The sequence below is a fragment of the Hippoglossus hippoglossus genome, chromosome 1 (assembly GCF_009819705.1).
Source record: "Hippoglossus hippoglossus isolate fHipHip1 chromosome 1, fHipHip1.pri, whole genome shotgun sequence".
NCBI lineage: Eukaryota > Metazoa > Chordata > Actinopteri > Pleuronectiformes > Pleuronectidae > Hippoglossus > Hippoglossus hippoglossus.
This window is the reverse complement of record NC_047151.1, coordinates 28,562,619-28,581,966: the sequence shown is the minus strand read 5'-3', so window position 1 is coordinate 28,581,966 and position 19,348 is coordinate 28,562,619. Positions and strand designations below refer to the sequence as shown.

At 44.9% G+C, this 19,348-nt stretch overlaps 1 protein-coding gene and 1 long non-coding RNA gene across 3 annotated transcripts in view; both read left to right on the top strand.

Annotated features, from left to right (window-relative positions):
- LOC117766615 overlaps positions 1–19,348 on the top strand; it is a 334,810-nt gene that overhangs the window by 241,570 nt on the left and 73,892 nt on the right. The window lies entirely within an intron of this gene.
- On the top strand, positions 10,251–11,629 carry LOC117764766. 2 transcript variants are annotated; one of them, XR_004614437.1, is made up of 3 exons: positions 10,251–10,662; positions 10,758–10,895; positions 11,573–11,629. It is a non-coding gene; the product is annotated as an uncharacterized LOC117764766 (long non-coding RNA). The 2 variants fall into 2 exon arrangements; XR_004614435.1 differs by lacking the exon at positions 11,573–11,629 and adding an exon at positions 10,996–11,056.

Genomic DNA, 19,348 nt, shown 5'->3' with positions numbered 1-19,348 from the left:
AACTGTAGAGATGGTAGCAGACTTCAGGAGGAGCCCAGCCCAAACCGCCCCCCTCACCATGTGTGACTCCCCAGTTAAAACAGTGGAGTCTTTCAGATTCCTGGGGACTATAATTGCACAGGACCTGAGGTGGGCGGAGAACCTCACCTCCACCATCAAGAAGGCCCAGCAGAGGACGTTCTTCCTGCGGCAACTGAAGAAATTCAACATGCCGCAGAAAGTGATGGTCGAGTTCTACACGGCCATCATTGAGTCCATCCTCACCTCATCAATTACCGTCTGGTTCGCTGCCTCCACTGCCAAGGACAAGGGCAGACTGCAGCGGATCATTCGGTCAGCTGAGAAGGTCATCGGCTGCGACCTGCCGGCTCTCCTAGACCTGTTCCACTCCAGGACCAGTAAGAGAGCAGGCAAGATCATTGCTGATCCTTCGCATCCCGGTCACCACCTCTTTCAGAGACTTCCATCCGGAAAAAGGTTCCGGGCTATCAAGACCAAAACCTCGCGCCACCTGAACAGTTTTTTCCCCATGGCAGTGGGGCTCACAAACAAGCCCCCTGCATCACACTGACTCTGCACATAATTTATATATGACTGGCACTATCCTGAAACCAATCACTGCACCTTAGCACCGCACGTGCCCATAACTTATTGTTCTTATTGTCTTACTGTATATATTGTTGTTTTATGTCTGATTGTTGATCTTATGCACCAGCCACACCAAGGCAATTTCCTGTATGTGTAAACATACTTGGCAATAAAAATAATTCTGATTCTGATTCTGATTCTGATAATGTGAGTCTAAGTGTGACTGAGCAGTGACATCCCATCCATCTCCTTTCTATTTAGGATAAAGAGGAAAAGAAACCTTGCACTGAAACAAAGCACTTTTTTGCCGGACCTTTTGAAACAGTGGCAAACAAGTGTCAATACAGGAATGTACATAATATACTAAGATATCAATTAAATAAATATGTTTTTTATTGATTGAAAAAATATAGAATCATTTGTAAGAGCACACAGAGAAAATCCACAGAAGCACAGTCAGACCGTCTGGATCTATTGATCAAATTCTTTTTCTTTTCTCCCACTTCCATGGTTTGAGGTAATGTGTAAATCTTTTCCACCCTTTTTTGTTCTTTTTTGTTTCTGGTTTTTCATCAACTTTGACCTCTGGTTCAACATCTGAGACCTCTGATTCATCATCTGAGACCTCTGATTCATCATCTGAGACCTCTGATTCATCATCTGAGACCTCTGATTCAACATCTGAGACCTCTGATTCAACATCTGAGACCTCTGGTTCATCATCTGAGTCCTCTGATTCAACATCTGAGACCTCCGATTCAACATCTGAGACCTCTGATTCAACATCTGAGACCTCTGATTCATCATCTGAGACCTCTGATTCAACATCTGAGACCTCTGATTCAACATCTGAGACCTCTGATTCAACATCTGAGACCTCTGGTTCATCATCTGAGTCCTCTGATTCAACATCTGAGACCTCCGATTCAACATCTGAGACCTCTGGTTCAACATCTGAGACCTCCGATTCAACATCTGAGACATCAGATTCAAGGTCTGATAAATTCAATTCTTCGTCCAATCGATCTTGGGTCTGTGAATTATGGGGTGGGATGGGTGGTTTATGGATTAAGACCTTTGGCTCGACATTTGAGACCTTTGGCATTTGGTCTGAAACCTCTGGTTCATCATCTGAGACCTCTGGTTCATCATCTGAGACCTCTGGTTCATCATCTGAGACCTCTGGTTCATCATCTGAGACCTCTGGTTCATTATCTGAGACCTCTGGTTCATCATCTGAGACATCAGATTCAAGGTCTGATAAATTCAATTCTTCGTCCAATCGATCTTGGGTCTCTGGCACCTCATTATCTGAGACCTCAGATTCAAGGTCCCATGATGAGTCATCATCCCATGAGTCAGTGCTCTCTGGTTTATTGTCTGAGCCTTTTATCTTATGATTTGAGACCTTTGGCTTATGGTCTGACAATTGTAATTCATGGTCTTTGTCCTGCAAGATCTTCTGTTCATACTCCAACATCTTCTGTTCCTCCTTGTAGATCTTCTGTTCATACTCTGAGAACGTTTGTTTATCCTCGGATATCTTTTTTTCGTACTCTGAGAACTTTAGTTTATCCTTGGAGATCTTGTGTTTATCCTTAGAGATCTTCTGTTCATAATCAGAGATCTTCTGTTCATCCTGGGAGATCTTCTGTTCATAATCAGAGATCTTCTGTTCATCCTGGGAGATCTTCTGTTCATAATCAGAGATCTTCTGTTCATCCTGGGAGATCTTCTGTTCATAATCAGAGATCTTCTGTTCATCCTGGGAGATCTTCTGTTCATAATCAGAGATCTTCTGTTCATCCTGGGAGATCTTCTGTTCATACTCTGAGATCTTTTGTTCATCCTTAGAGATCTTTTGTTCATACTCAGATATCTTCTGAGTATCCTTGGAGATCTTCTGTTCATACTCTGAGAACTGTTTTTCGTACTCAGAAATCTTCTGTTCATTGTTGGAGATCTTTTGTTTATCATTGGAGATCTTCTCTTCATACCCAGAGATCTTGTGTTCATACTCTGAGATCTTCTGTTCATCCTGGGAGATCTTCTGTTCATAATCAGAGATCTTTTGTTCATCCTTAGATATCTTTTGTTCATACTCAGATATCTTCCGAGTATCCTTGGAGATCTTCTGTTCATACTCTGAGAACTTTTGTTCATACTCTGAGAACTTTTTTTCGTACTCAGAAATCTTCTGTTCATTCTTGGAGATCTTTTGTTTATCCTCGGAGATCTTCTCTTCATACCCAGAGATCTTGTGTTCATACTCTGAGATCTTCTGTTTGTACCCAGAGATCTTCTGTGACATCTTTTCATTGAATCCTTTTAGCTTCAAATTCTTAACTGTGCAAGTATTTAGAAATTGTTCTATATTAGAAATCAAGTTCTGGTGCTCCATATTCATGACTTTCATTATATCCACATAAGCCACAGACTTGTTCAGCTCCATTTGAAGCTGCTCTTTGAGGTCCTGGATTTGTTTGTGGAGGAGCTTTTCCTGGTCAAAGTCAACTGGGTGGCTCTCGGCAGGCGGAAAAGGAAAGAAGGCTGATTGCTTCAGCTGGTTGTTGCAATGCTCTAACTCTGTGATCTTAGTGTTGAGACACAGAATAGTTTGGTTCTTTTCTTCAATAATGGACTCCTTTTGAGATACTAGGTCCTTTAAAAGCTCTGCCTTCCTTTGAACGAATGGTCCCTCTGCGATCTCTTGAATGGAGGGCTCATTTTGGGAACTGGTGATAAGCTTCTGAAGTAATGTTTTCAGGATCTCCTTCTCTGCATTTTCTGCTTTGTATTTTCCCTCCATACAGTCAAAGGCCTGCTGAAGCTGCTTAATATTAGCGCTTGTCGCTGCAAGAAGGGAACTCTCCCCCTTAATGGTCGACACCTCATGTCTGCCTGGATAATGTCGTTCATTTTGGAGCGGGTGGTCCTGGGTGTTTCTTGGTAACCTGTTCATTGTTGCCATCTTGCTTAAGAATATAAGCTCCTCTTCGTCTTTGTTCGGCGGTTGGCAAGTAAATAAAGTGTAGTACCGCCACATCGGGTATACATGATGAAGTCTTTATGGTCAAAGGAGTGTTGACTGCTATGAAGTTATTCCAAAGGTCAAAGGAGTGTTGACTCCTATGAAGTTATTCCAAAGGTCAAAGGAGTGTTGACTCCTATGAAGTTATTCCAAAGGTCAAAGGAGTGTTGACTCCTATGAAGTTATTCCAAAGGTCAAAGGAGTAAACACTACTGTGAACTTTCGAATCATTTCCTGTCCTTTGTATTTGTATTACACAAAGGTAATTCAATCTATGATTTCTACTTTTCTTAATATTCAACAATTTCAGCATTTTGTCGAATAAACATAGTCATTAAAGACCTAGCTGCTAGTTAGTGAAGCGGAGGAAGAAGAGGCAGATCCAGGGGATGGCACTAGTTCACCTTGACGTTGGTTGTCATCTTCCAATAAACCACACAAAGAAGAAGTAGAACTTGTCTCAGTTAAAAGATTCAGAGTAATCTGAGACTCTTATTCTGGGTTCCTTTGTGAGCCTGCCAGAGAGGTGGCATCATGCACTGGATTTTCATATGGTCTCTTTTTCAATATTGATCGATGATTTACTGATCAGTATATAATGATAAATACGCAGTTTGTCAAGGGGCTAAAAGTAACAAGAAATGACGTATGTCTTAAGAAACTTAAGAAACTTAAGCGGACTTCACAGCAGCGTGAAGTCCGCTGCGAGGATGAACAACGCGGTTGTCATCTTTCTAGACAGCGTAGAGAAGGCGAACACGTGGTGGCGACCGGGATCAAAGTGAGCGATACGTTCGTATCGGTTCTGCCTCTCGCCACACCGGCGGTTAAAGTGACTCTGTCCAACGTCCCCCAGCAGGAAGGTCAGGAGGGACAGGAGGGGACAAGTGGAGTCCAACAGGAGAGTCAGGTGAGTGAGGAGGGACAGGAGGTCATAGGGGAGATCCCAAAGGAAGGTCAGGTGAGTGAGGAAGGACAGGAGGGGACAGGGGGGTCCAACAGGTAGATCAGGTGAGTGAGGAAGGACAGGAGGGGACAGGGGGGGTCCAACAGGTAGATCAGGTGAGTGAGGAAGGACAGGAGGGGACAGGGGGGGTCCAACAGGTAGATCAGGTTAGTGAGGAAGGACAGGAGGGGACAGGGGGAGTCCAACAGGTAGATCAGGTAGGTGAGGGGGAACAGGAGGAGACAGACAGGGTCCAACAGGTAGATCAGGTGAGTGAGGAAGGACAGGAGGTCACAGGGGAGATCCCAAAGGAAGGTCAGGTGAGTGAGGAGGGGACAGGGGAGGTCCCAAAGGAAGGTCAGGTGAGTGAGGAAGGACAGGAGGAGACAGGGGGGTCCAACAGGTAGATCAGGTGAGTGAGGAAAGACAGGAGGGGACAGGGGGGGTCCAACAGGTAGATCAGGTGGGTGAGGAAGGACAGGAGAGGACAGGGGGAGTCCAACAGGTAGATCAGGTAGGTGAGGGGGAACAGGAGGAGACAGACAGGGTCCAACAGGTAGATCAGGTGAGTGAGGAAGGACAGGAGGGGACAGGGGGAGTCCAACAGGTAGATCAGGTAGGTGAGGGGGAACAGGAGGAGACAGGCGGGGTCCAACAGGGCCAAGTAAGTGATATTGACATGGAGAGAGATGAGGAGGTGCTTAAAGTTCCTCATCTGAAAAGAAAGACCAGGAGCAACAGTGGAAGCTCAAAGGCAAAGAAAGGAGCAGTGAAGAAAGGAGGGAGAGGAGCAGCAGAGTCCGAGTCCAACATGGAGACCGACTCTGCTGACAGTGAATCCTCCGACTTCAGGACAGGAAGCCAGAAGAGCACAAGAAGCTACAGTGCGGGGAAGATAAAAGTGTTTCTCCAGAAAACAAAGAATATGAAAGGATTGAAAATAGAAGATTATTTCTCTGATAAAGAGCAGCTCTCAAACTCTGCCCGGCTGCTCATGAGCAGCAAAGGCAGAGGAGGCTTCACCGACCAGGAGATATATAGACTCAAGAAGATTGATCAAAAAGTTAGGCAAGAGAAAAACAACGATGAAGATGATGAATGAAGTTTTACGTCCTGATTACCAATCAGTCCTGGTTTTGTGTGGGGTTTTTATATTTTACAACATGAGTCTTTTAAACATTAGCTCTTTAAATATAAACGGAGCCAGAGGTGAAGAGGTCTCTGATGTTCCAGCAGGTAAAACTTAAAAGAACTGAAGTGGTGTTTGTACAAGAAACACATAGTGACTCTAACAATGAGAATGACTGGAAAAGAGAGTGGGAGGGGGGGGCAGGTGGTCCTGAGCCACCTAAGCACATCCAGTGGGGGGGTGGGCATCATCTTCTCCAAGAGCTTCACACCAGAGTCTTTGGAAGTGGAGGAGGTGGTGGAGGGCAGACTACTGGTGGTGAGGGCAAAGGTTGAGCAGTTTTATTTAGTTTTTATAAATGTTTATGCTCCGGTCTCAGGACCCGACAGAGTCTGGTTTTTAAAGGTTTTAGACACAGTTTTAAGCAAAGTTAAAGTAGATGATTTTTTACTTTTAGGAGGAGATTTTAATTGCACAGAAGATGATGTTTTAGACAGGAACCACCTCGAGCCCCACAGAGCATCGCAGCGTGCACTGAGGCAGCTGCTGCAGGCCCATGACCTTTGTGATGTGTGGAGAAGGATGAGTGACAATAAAAGACAATACACCTGGACTCATTGCCGAGGGAATCTGATTTCCATGGCGAGATTGGACCGGTTTTATTGTTTTAAACATAATTTTAGCATCTTCAGAAAGTGCAGTATACTCCCGGTAGGTTTTACGGATCACGCGCTGGTTGTGTGCAGCGTTTTTATCTCTAAATTAAAGTCCAGAAGTGCATACTGGCATTTTAACACGTCTCTTTTATGTGATGCACATTTTAAGGATGATTTTAAGTTTTTCTGGAGCGGTTTTAAAGAAAGAACAAATGATTTTACTTCTTTAAAACTGTGGTGGGATTGTGGGAAGGTGGAGATAAAGCAGCTCTGTCAACAGTATACTCTCAATGTCACAAGAGACATAACCAGATCTATGGAGGATCTAGAGACGGAAATTGTGGAGTTGCTGAATTTAATAGATTCCACTGGAAATCGAGATCATATTAAAGATCTCAAGTCTAAAAAATCTGCTCTTACAGACCTACTGGGCACTAAGGCTCAGGGGGCGCTGGTCAGGTCACGGTTCCAGACGGCAGCGCTCATGGATGCACCATCGAAATTCTTCTTTGGACTGGAGAAGAAGAACGGACAAGGCCGACTCATCCACACTCTGCGATCTCCTGAAGGAGAAGAACTCAGTGACAGCAAGGAGTTCCGGAAGAGAGCCGTGAGTTTTTATAATGATCTGTACAGAAGTGAATACACCGAGAACATTGCCATGTATGAATCTTTCTGTGGAGAGCTGCCCAAAGTCCCTGAAGACGTGAACACTGGGTTGGAGGGCCCCCTGTCGATGCAAGAACTCTACACGGCCCTGCAGAGCATGGAGGGGGGAAAGGCCCCGGGCATCGACGGGATTCCGGTAGAGTTTTTCAAAGAGTTCTGAAACGAGATGGGGGAAGATCTTTTATCTGTTTTTAACGAGAGTTTTAGAGACTTGGTGCTGCCGATAAGCTGCAGGAGGGCGGTAATAACTCTCCTGACAAAAAAAGGAGATCTTCAGGAGATCAACAACTGGCGTCCTGTGTCCCTCTTATGCACGGATTACAAGATCCTTTCCAAAGCGCTGGCAAACCGTCTGAGAGAGGTGATGGAGGAAGTGATTCACCAAGACCAGACCTACTGTGTGCCTGGCAGGTCTATCCTGGACAATGTGTCCTTAATTCGGGATATTGTGGACTTCTCTAGTTCATTAGGCATAAAAACTGGTCTCATTTCTCCAGACCAGGAAAAGGCTTTTGACCGGGTTGAGCACCTTTACCTCTGGAAGACTCTGGAGAGGTTCGGCCTCAGCCCATGTCTCATAGCTATGATCAAGGTTTTGTATCAGGACATTGAGAGTGTACTGAAGATCAATGGAGGCCTGAGTGCACCTTTTAAAGTGCACAGGGGGGGGAGACAGGGCTGCTCGCTCTCAGGGATGTTATACGCACTTTCTATTATAGTTCATCCAGAAGTATCTTGCAGGTCTACAGGATGTTGTTTGGAGACAAGTGGCAAGCAGCATCCTGAGGGGGACAACTGGTCTGGGTTTAGACATGGCACTGTTCTTAATGGATTTTAAGCTTTTAAAACTGTACGGATTATCTCCTAATTATCAGTCACTTTTTAAGACATGGAACCTGTTTAAATGGAAAAGGCTGGAACCTGTCAACTCGTTGCACTGGCTGTTGGAAGAGCCGTTAATCAACGGAGCCAGGCTGGATGTCCAGAGCAGCTCGACACCAGGCCTCACCAGCATGCTGTGCACCACCGGAGCTGTAACCCTGAGGAAGATAGTCGATGCAGCAGGTCCTGGACTGACCGACATCCCGGCTGTGGCTTCCCTCATCGGACAGAGGTCCATGCGACAGGCAGGAAACATTTTAAACTTATGGATGAAGAGACTCACAGACGAGGAGGTAAAGATGCTACAGGAGTACGGTACTGGAACAGAAACCCCCGACGACAGCGACCCTTTCCCAGAGTTGGGTTTTACTCCGAATCTGGACGGGCTCACGGGACCTTTTTTAAATAAGACGGACTGGAAACAGGTAGAACTGCACACAGCCAAAGGAAGAGCCATGTATGAGTGTTGTGTTTTAACCCTGAACAGAAGCAAACTGGATGTGAGGACTGACACGGTGTGGAGGAGAAGACTGGATGTGGACAGCAAGGTCAAACCAGTGTGGAGGGTTTTATACAAACCACCGTTGAGGAAAAGGACTGGTGACCTGCAATGGAGGATTTTACACGGTGCCATCGCGGTTAACAGTTTTATTTCCATCATCAACCCAACAGTCAAATGCAGTTGTCCATTTTGTGGAGAAGCAGAGACAGTTTTTCATGTTTTTATGACTGTAGAAGACTCTGTTACCTTTTTAATACACTTCAGAACGTTTTTAAACAGTTTGATGAGCCGTGGAGTAAGACTGCCTTCATCCTAGGAGTTGGATATAGAAAATCCAACCCTAGCAAGTGGAAATTATTAAACTGGATAGTAGGAGAAGCCAAACTGTCCATCTACAGCAGCAGGAAGAACAGAGTAGAGGACAGGACAGGACAAGAAGCACTTCCTGTTTTTATCTCGCTGCTGAAGGCCAGAGTCTGGGTAGATTTTAGGTTTTTTAAAGAAATGAAGAACATGGATGGCTTCATCAAACAGTGGTGTTTTAATAACGTAATATGTTCTGTGATTGATGATGTTTTAATATTTAATATTATTTTCTAGGTAGGTTTTAATATTGTTCTGAACTGTACTGCACATATCCACTTATTGTCATGGAAACATTGACAGTAGTTTTGTAAAAATTTTGAAAATAAAGGTTTTAAAAATCAAAAAATCTCTCTCTCTCTCTCTCTCTCTCTCTCTCTCTCTTTCTCTCTCTCCCCCCCCCCCTCTCTCTCTCTCTCTCCCCCCCCCCCCCTCTCTCTCTCTCTCTCTGCCCCCCCCTCTCTCTCTCTCTCTCCCCCAGTTTACTGCCTCATGTAAACTTGTAGTTTTTCTACATGTATTTATGTATTGCTGATCTACACTGATGAGATCTAGACCTCATACTTATTACAGTGGGTGGATTAAAGGCCTGAGTGGAGACGCACACATGAAATGGACCTTGCTTGAAAATACCTGGTATCTGCATCTTATCAGTTCTGCCATGTAACTAATAATTATTATTCACGACGATGTATATTAAAGAACTCTATTTTCTATGGTTTTCTTCCTTCATGTGTTGGAGTTTAGTATTTTGTGTTTATACTTAAACAAACGTGTGTTTTTCTGTGAAGCAAATAAAAACTGTTTTTTTAACGTCACGATTCTCCAATAAGCTTTGAGATCAACTTGTTTTATACTGTATGTGAATAAAACACTAACTGACAACTTACATGTCAAATCAATCCAATGAAAAGATGATCAAGGCTTTGGTCAAGTTTTCTGTGAAATAGAATTTACACTCACATCAGTTTTATGTTTTGTTTTCATAGAAAGTAGTTTCTATGGTGGAATTCCAGTGAATCCAGTTTAGACTTGATGGGAAAACCATGTTGTCTGCAGCCAGGTACTCTGGCTCTTTGCTGACACCTGGTGGTCAAACACTGTGACTGTTTCTACTTGGATCATTTTATACATCGAACACTCGTCTAGTCAGAGAAAAGAAGGGGATGCAAATCTCAGCAATTATTGAAATACACAACGGTCAAATAATGCATCACAATGCAGCTGTATTTCTCTAGATCTATAAAGCAGACACTGTGACTGGACTGTGTAAATGTGACATGACGTGGCAGAGTTCTGCAGATGGAGTCACACATTCAGCTCCAACACGAAATATAACAACCTTCAAATCACAGGAGGAAACATGGGTTTGAGCTCAGGCTCCATTTGATGGAGTTGAGCAGTTTGGGAGTTTTACACATTTTAACAAACTATTGACGGATCAGACCAATCGCAAGGAAACACGTCTTCATCGAACCCACACACACACACACACACACACACACACACACACACACACACACACACACACACACACACACACACACACACACACACACACACACACAGAGAGTCACGTGATTTCCAGTAACTGCAGAGCGGATGGAGCAGCCAGTGAAAGTGAAAGTGTTCAGACTTGTTCTAACAACAAGGAGCAGACGGAGGAGACGTGAAGTCTGAGGCTGGTGAGTGTTCAGCAACATTTATATTATTCATTCATATTATTTTACTGTCACAGACTCTGAGTCAGTTTTCTACTCGTGGACTTTAGAGAGAAGAAGATTCAGGATGAACTTCTGTCAGTCAATCAACAGTTTGACTCAACGCTGTGATTGGCTGAGTCCAACACATTAAACCTACAACTGTCTCAGGTTACCGTGACAACAGGGACACAGTGTAGGAGGGTTGACTCTGTTAGATTTGAAGAAACACTGAGTTTACGTCCCTGGCTTCATTGTGTGTGTTTGAGCTCACAGTGTTTTTCCTCTCAGACTGAAGATGAGTGTTTATGAGGAGGAAGAGGAGGACAGAGCAGAGTCTCCAGGGTTCAGCTGTGTGTCTCTGAAGAGTGACTGGTCCAAAGGACTTCCTCTAGACTTCAGTAATGAACCTGGACCCTCACACACAAAGTAAGAGACCTGCTCCAAACATGTGAAGCTCCAAACTGAATCCTCAGAGAATGAACCAGTGAATGATGTGTTCTGAATAAAAACATGTTTGTGTTTGCAGAGGTCAGGACCACAGACTGAGAGCAGAGTCTCCAGGGTCCAGCTGTGTGTCTCTGAAGAGTGACCGGTCCAAAGAATATCCTCCAAACTTCAGTAATGAACCTGGACCCTCACACACAGAGTAAGAGACTGTTTCTACTGTGACCTGCTCTGAAGAGGATTTAGTTTCCTCTAGTGTGGCCCCTGCATTAGGACACAGCTTCATTGAAGTTGGTGACTAATCTCTCAGAATCACTCAAAGAGCTCAGACCTCCACCAAGAACCAACACGCTCCTTATGAAACCACTTTGAGATTCACTAGAGACTCATTTTGATTTGGATCTGCACCAAATTCCACACACTGGTAAACATCAGTCCTCTGAGCATGTCTGTGTAAGAGGAACCCCCCCCCCCCCCCCCCCGCTCTGGTTCACAGACCACAACCTTCCACCAAGTTTACTGGTAATCTGTCGTTTTTTATAATCCCACTAACGAACCAACCAACACACAAACATACTGGGTGAAAACAAAACCTCCTTGACAGTAGTAATGACAACCTGTGACTGTGACATGTGAGTTATCAGGAAATGTCTTCACAGGGAGAGGAAGAGGAGTCATGTTTCTGAGGAGGAGCAGTCGTCCTGCTGTGCTTCGTGTCAGGACGTCCTGAAGGATCCAGTCTCCACCAGCTGTGGACACTGGTTCTGCAGACAGTGCATCACCTCATACTGGGACCAGTCTGGTTCTTCAGGAGACTCCTCCTGTCCCCAGTGTGGACAAAGATCCAGAACAGGAGCTGGAGCTCAGACAGCCGGTCAGAGCAGCACTGTACATGTGTCTGCTGATGTCTTCACTTCTGACAACAGCACATGTGGTTTTATTTTGTTCCTTCATACAGCATCAACATTTAACATCGTTATAAAAGCACAAAGTTAAAAAGCTTTTATTTTCTGTAGTTTTTCTGTATCTGATGAAAACAATCAGCAGATTCTCAGATTCTCTGTCTCTGACATTGTTTCTTGTCTTTCAGCAGATCGTGGTCTGCAGGAGGTTTTAGATGAACATAAGCTCAGTGTGAGGAGGAGATGTGAACATGTGACTGAAGGAACTGATGAAACAGGAAGTAGAACCCTCCTCAACAGGATCTACACTGAGCTCTACATCACAGAGGGACAGAGTGAAGAGGTTAATACTCAACATGAGGTGAGGCAGCTTGAGACGGCTTCCAAGATGAAGAGCCTCCACGACACTCCCATCAAGTGCCACAACATCTTTAAAGCCTCAACTGACCAGCAGAGCAGCATCAGAGTCGTCCTGACCAACGGCGTCGCTGGCGTTGGAAAAACCTTCTCGGTGCAGAAGTTCACTCTGGACTGGGCAGAGGGTTTAGAAAACCAAGATGTGGGTCTGCTGACTGTGCTTTCGTTCAGGGAGCTGAACCTGGTGAAAGACCAGCAGCACAGTCTTCTCACGCTGCTCCGTGTTTTCCATCCAGCGTTACAGAAGCTCACGGCAGAGACGCTCGCTGTCTGTAAACCTTTGTTCATCTTTGACGGCCTGGATGAAAGCAGACTTCCTCTGGACTTCAACCACAGGGAGCTTGTGTCTGATGTCACACAGAGGTCATCAGTCAACGTGCTGCTGACAAACCTCATCCGGGGGAATCTGCTTCCCTCGGCTCTCGTCTGGATAACCTCCAGACCTGCGGCGGCCAATCAGATCCCTCCTGCATGTGTTGACAGGGTCACAGAAGTACGAGGCTTCACTGAGGCCCAGAAGGAGGAGTACTTCAGGAGGAGATTCAGTGATGAAGAGCTGTGCAGCAGAATCATCTCACACATCAAGACGTCCAGGAGCCTCCACATCATGTGTCAAATCCCAGTCTTCTGCTGGATCAGTGCTACAGTTCTGGAGCACATGTTGACCACAGACCAGAGAGGAGAGCTGCCCAAGACCCTGACTGACCTGTACTCACACTTCCTGCTGGTTCAGACAAAGAGGAAGAACAACAAGTACGGTGAGGGACATGAGACGACTCCACAGCAGCTGACAGAGGCTGACAGGGATGTTCTCCTGAAGCTGGGGAGGCTGGCACTTAAACATCTGAAGGAAGGAAACATCATGTTCTACCAAGAAGACCTGGAGCGGTGTGGTCTTAATGTCACAGAGGCCTCGGTGTACTCAGGAGTTTGTACTGAGATCTTCAGAAGAGAGTGTGTGATCTTCCAGAAAACAGTCTACTGCTTTGTTCATCTGAGCGTTCAGGAGTTTCTGGCAGCAGTCTACATGTTCCACTGTTACACCAAGAGGAACAGAAAAGAACTCAACAACTTCTTGGGAACATATGGGAACACAGGCAGTACCTTCTCCCTGGATGACCTCCTGAAGAGAACCATGGAGAAATCCCTCACCAGTACAAATGGTCATCTGGACCTGTTTGTTCGCTTCCTTCACGGCCTCAGTCTGGAGTCCAACCAGAGAGTCTTAGGAGGCCTGCTGGGTCGGACAGGGAACCATCCAAATATCATCCAGAGAGTCTTAGGAGGCCTGCTGGGTTGGAGAGAGAACAATCCAGAGATCATCCAGAGAGTCATCAACAACCTGAAGGAGATGAAGAGTGATCACAATTCTCCTGACAGAAGCATCAACATCTTCCACTGTCTGACTGAGATGAACGACCACTCAGTTCATCAGCAGATGCAACAGTTCCTGACGTCAGAGAACAAATCAGAGGAGGAACTCTCTGAGATCCACTGCTCAGCTCTGGCCTACATGCTGCAGATGTCAGAGGAGGTTCTGGATGAGTTGGACCTGGAGAAGTTCAACACATCATACCAGGGTCGACGGAGACTGATCCCAGCTGTGAGGAACTGCAGGAAGGCTCTGTGAGTCCAGACATGATCAATAACATGTTCAATCAGTGGAGATGAGTCGTTCTTCAAATCCACTCAGTGTTATGTGTGTGTGTGTGTGTGTGTGTGTGTGTGTGTGTGTGTGTGTGTGTGTGTGTGTGTGTGTGGTGTGTGTGTGTGTGTGTGATAAAGTTATTATTATTATGTACATATACATTCTCATTGTTCTCATGTACAGATGAGAACAACTAGATCAGATGTGGAGAGTGAAATCCAATGTGATCACTGTGCTGGAGTTTGAGGGTTCAGACATACGACCATGTGGGTGCAAGGGAGATTATTGTATATACTGTATATATATATATATATATATATATATATATATATGAGCAAACAGCTAGCACAGTGTGAGCAGACGATCACTGAATCAGTGTTTTGGATGAGAATCACTGACGGTTCCTTGAAACTGAAGAAGCAGGAAATATAGTTTCTTCTTCTTTCTGGTCAAACTAGAATTCCCACCCTGCGTTTGTACGCCACCACCAACCAGTGCAGTGTCCGTCCCTCCAGGTTCCTGACATGTGGACTTCACAATAACATGAGGTCACTGTAACCTTTGACCTTTGACCACTGAAATCTAATCAGTTTATCTTTGAGTCAAAATGTGAAGAAATCCCCTAAAGACAGACTTGAGACATCATGTTCAAGAGGCCATGAACATGTTCTGTGACCTTGACCTTTGACCTTTGACCCCCTGAATCTAATGAGTTCCTCTGTTAGTCTGAATGAACGCTTGGACCAAATCTGAAAGGATTCTCTTGAGGAGTTTTTAACAAAAAGGGGATTTACCAGGGTGAGGGTCACATGATCACGTTTTGTATGAATGTTGAGTTTTCTGATTTAATTCTCAGAGATTTGATATTTTCTTTAATTACAGACTCTGTGGTTGTCGACTCTCAGAGACTCACTGTGAAGTCGTGGCCTCAGCTCTGAAGTCAGACCCCTCACATCTGAGAGAACTGGATCTGAGTAACAACGACCTGCAGGACTCAGGAGTGAAGCTGCTGTGTTCTGGACTGGAGAGTCCAAACTGTCGACTGGAGACTCTGAGGTCCTTAAATCCTTCTTCACTTTTCAGACTTTCTTTCTTATTGGGTCATTATTTATTTAAATTGTCTCAGTTCTGCTCTGCTCACTGTCCCTCAGTCATCTGTCCCTCACCCAGCCTGTCAGTCACGTCCACCTCATCAACTCCATTCACCTGCACTCACCTGCTCCTGATCACTAAGAAAGTGTCAGTAAATAACATGTGGACTGAGGCCGATCACTCGTCCTCCTCAGGTTTTCAAAATAAGACACATTCTTATTGAAACACGTTGGACAGTTGATAAGTATAGAAACAAACAGGAAGTGAGTGTCAGGAGCCATCCCTACTTTAAACAGTGTTTAATTACACAAACCTGCTCAGTGACCAACACAGAGAAGAAGCTGATGAATGAAACAATGGTCCAACATGTCTGATCTGATATTTATCTTCAGGTCACAGACTGGACTGAGGTCAGCAGCATGTTGAGAGTCTGTGTTGACATGATGACGATCCACAACAACAGGAGGACACATTCTAATATTCATATTTCTTTATCCAGATTGAGGAGCTGCTGTCTGTCAGAGATCAGCTGTTCTTCTCTGGCTTCAGCTCTGAGGTCAAACCCCTCTCATTTGAGAGAACTGGATCTGAGTAACAACGGGCTGCAGGACTCAGGAGTGAAGGAGCTGTGTGGTTTTCTACAGAGTCCAACCTGTCGACTGGAGACTCTGAGGTCAGTTCACTGACTGACTTTTGTAGATCTCATATCTATAAAACAGCATTTATACACAATTTATCTCATTTAATTCTAATTTAACATAATTCCTCTTCATACATAACTTGAATCCATTCATTAATTAATCTGTCACATTTTAAATATTCAGCTACTTGTTAAAACACTGAGTTTAGTTCTGGATTTCCTAAACTGATCTGCAGGACAGAGACCGGGTCCAAATAATCTATTTGTACTGAATCAGGACTCGTTTTTAGTCCAACATGTCTGATTTCATATTTATCTTCCATGTTATGAGTCTGTGTGACATGAATATGTGTCTGTTATTTTCACACATGAACTCAGTTTAATTTACAGTTAAGTTTTATTCTTTATCCAGGTTGTGGAGATGCAGACTGTCAGAGATCAGCTGTTCTTCTCTGGCTTCAGCTCTGAGGTCAAACCCCTCTCATCTGAGAGAACTGGATCTGAGACTTAACAACCTGCAGGACTCAGGAGTGAAGGAGCTGCTTGATCTAAAGCAGAGTCCAACCTGTCGACTGGAGACTCTGAGGTCAGTAGATGGTTGGAGTCAGTCCACGCTGCTTTCATCAGTATGTTACTAAACACAGTCAGTATCACAGATCCAGGGTCTGTGCTACCAAGCAGGATTTGTGGTTATCAGGTTAACTTCAGGTTTAGTTTTTTCAGTCCTACGAAGCTCGTCCACTTCTTAACGAGGTAAATCACCATGGTAACTTCTGATGAACGGCTAACCTGCTCCAGGTTAAGTTGGAGATCAACCCGTATTGAAGCTCCGCCCACTGACCACAGTGACTCTACACTGTTGTGTGGTGCACACTCTCCTTAAAGTGTGTCTCCTCAGAGTCAGTGAGACAGTGTGTGTCCTCAGAGACAGTGTGTCTCCTCAGAGTCAGTGAGACAGTGTGTGTCCTCAGAGTAGGTGAGACAGTGTGTGTCCTCAGAGACAGTGAGACAGTGTGTGTCCTCAGAGACAGTGAGACGGTGTGTGTCCTCAGAGACAGTGAGTCAGTGTGTCCTCAGAGTCAGTGTGTGTCCTCAGAGACAGTGAGACAGTGAGACAGTGTGTGTCCTCAGAGACAGTGAGACAGTGAGTGTCCTCAGAGTCAGTGAGACAGTGTGTGTCCTCAGAGACAGTGAGACAGTGTGTGTCCTCAGAGTCAGTGAGACAGTGTGTGTCCTCAGAGTCAGTGTGTGTCCTCAGAGACAGTGAGACAGTGTGTGTCCTCAGAGACAGTGTGTGTCCTCAGAGACAGTGAGACAGTGTGTGTCCTCAGAGACAGTGAGTGTCCTCAGAGACAGTGAGACAGTGAGTGTCCTCAGAGACAGTGAGACAGTGTGTGTCCTCAGAGACAGTGAGTCAGTGTGTGTCCTCAGAGTCAGTGAGACAGTGAGTGTCCTCAGAGACAGTGAGACAGTGTGTGTCACATCCTGGGATTCAAACGTTTCTCATCAAGAATCTTCTTCTCGTCCACTCGTCTTGTTAGTAAACAACAGATTCAGATCTCGTGGCCTCGAGTTATTTATCTCGTTCACACGTTATTATGTCGTGGTCACGTAATATATTTTTACCAAATGCCACCAGGGGGCGCTGTAACTGACACAAGCTGGACCACAGCTGACAGCCTCACACGAGGAACAGAGACGGTGTCGTCTTCATCTGATCTGAGACAGTTTGTTCTCTCACTTCATCAGTGAAGAACTGATCAGGTGGATCTTTGTCACAGCTCTGAGATCAGTGGGACTGAAGCCTCTCCTCATCACCATGGTAACCAGGAGCTCTTTATACAGAGCAGAACCTCTGCTGAGGTCCATCTGTCTCATCTGGTCCCAGTTTGTCAGAAGCAGATGTTCATCAACACACAGTGAAACATGTCTTCACCTGTAACAGCAGTAAATCCACCTCTCAGGTGTCCACTCTGCACTTTGACATGCAGAGGAAACACACTTAGCTCTTAGCGTGTTCATTCCAACACGTGAACATGAAGCAGAGAGGAAGCTGCTCCACCTCTGAACAGGACTGAAGTCCCTGCTGCTCTTTCTACTGGATGTGCTGCATCACTGACTCACAGCTGATGAAGTGAGTCTCTGGAACACTGATGTCTTCTTCTCTCAACAGCTGGTGGGGGTCTGAGTGAAGGTGAGTGTGAAGAGGACAGTGTGTGTGGACGGAGGCTGAGCTGTGTCCTGAGGATCCAGAGGCTGAAGCAGCAGCAGCTTGTGTGTAGTCTCCAATCTACACAACCCCTAATCTGCATGTGTCTGTGAGATGAAGCCGGAGCACCTGGAGAAAACACGGGGAGAACATGCAGACTCCACACAGGAAGACCCCATCTGAACCGGATTCAAACCAGCAACCTTCCTGCCCCGATTGTGTTTATTCACATGAAGAATGTGTTTATTGAAATGACACAAGCAGAATATATAAACCCTCTATAAAGAGTCACATACAGTGTATTTAAGTTTGTCTTTCTTATTGTCCCCCTTTGTCCCTCAGTATGTCTCCATGTGTGTAGAACCACATTCTGTGTATATGTTTGTTTATGATCTTAAAGTTCCTGGATTCACGTCACAAATTGATTTAGTTCCACACAAAGTTAAACACAATGAAATCACTTTGAGTTTAAAATCAGAGTTTTGTCTTTAACACAAAAGATCAAAACTCTGGACTTAAAAATGGGACGTTTTCATTTCTGCATCAGGTGCAGAGCGGTGGTGGCTTTTCTACTTTTGACCCACAGGTGGCGCTGTAGTATAACAGCAGCACATCCCAGTCAAAGCCTTTATATTCAGTCTATGAGTCAAACACATGGATCATTTCCTCTGTGACAAACCAGATGTAACGAGAAGAAAAACATCTCAGAGAGAAAAGTCCTGTTTCTACTTGTCTCTGCTTTAATGCTCAATAAACATCCTTCCACCGACTTCACTGGAATCATGACTCTGCTTTTCTTTCCTCTTGCAAACAAACAGGTGGAAACATCTCGTCCTTGGTGCAGGTAGAAGAACAAAATCACCAGTTTGACATAATGGAAACAACCAGAAGAAAAGTGAATGTCACATTTACAGTATGAAGAAGAGTCGATGAAGAGCAGAGCATCTTTAAGTCTCTGAGGAAACTGTTTCATAAACATTTTACCATATTTAATAGAAAACTGACCCGAGGACGTTTTATACAAACGTAGATGAAGATTCTTGTTGTACGTTCTCGACACCACCTCAGAACAACCACAAGGGGGAGACTGTAGCAGGCCTCTGGGAACAGCAGCATGCTGGGAAATAATTGATGATGGGAGGTTCACAGCAGAGACAAGGGACAGAAAGTGTCTGAGAGATGATGTCCTGAAGACAGTGGACATTTTGGGCCTGTTGTGTTGAACAGTTTGTGTTATTCTGTGGAGACACTTGTCTCAACATGATGATTTCACTTCATCTTCAAGCCCGTCTCAGTTCTTTGTGACTTCAGGATAAGAAATGTTTGACAGAGTCAGTTCCTGACAGGCTCAAGTTCTCACTGTATGGAGAGGTCATCATGTGACTTTGTTATGATCCTCAACACACGTGTGTCAGTGTAACATGTGACTGTGACGCCATGTTCATGAACACGCTGCTCTAACATCTGTCCAGCAGATGTTGAAGCTCTGAGGTCCACTTCCTCTGCACCAGAGTGAGACCATCATCT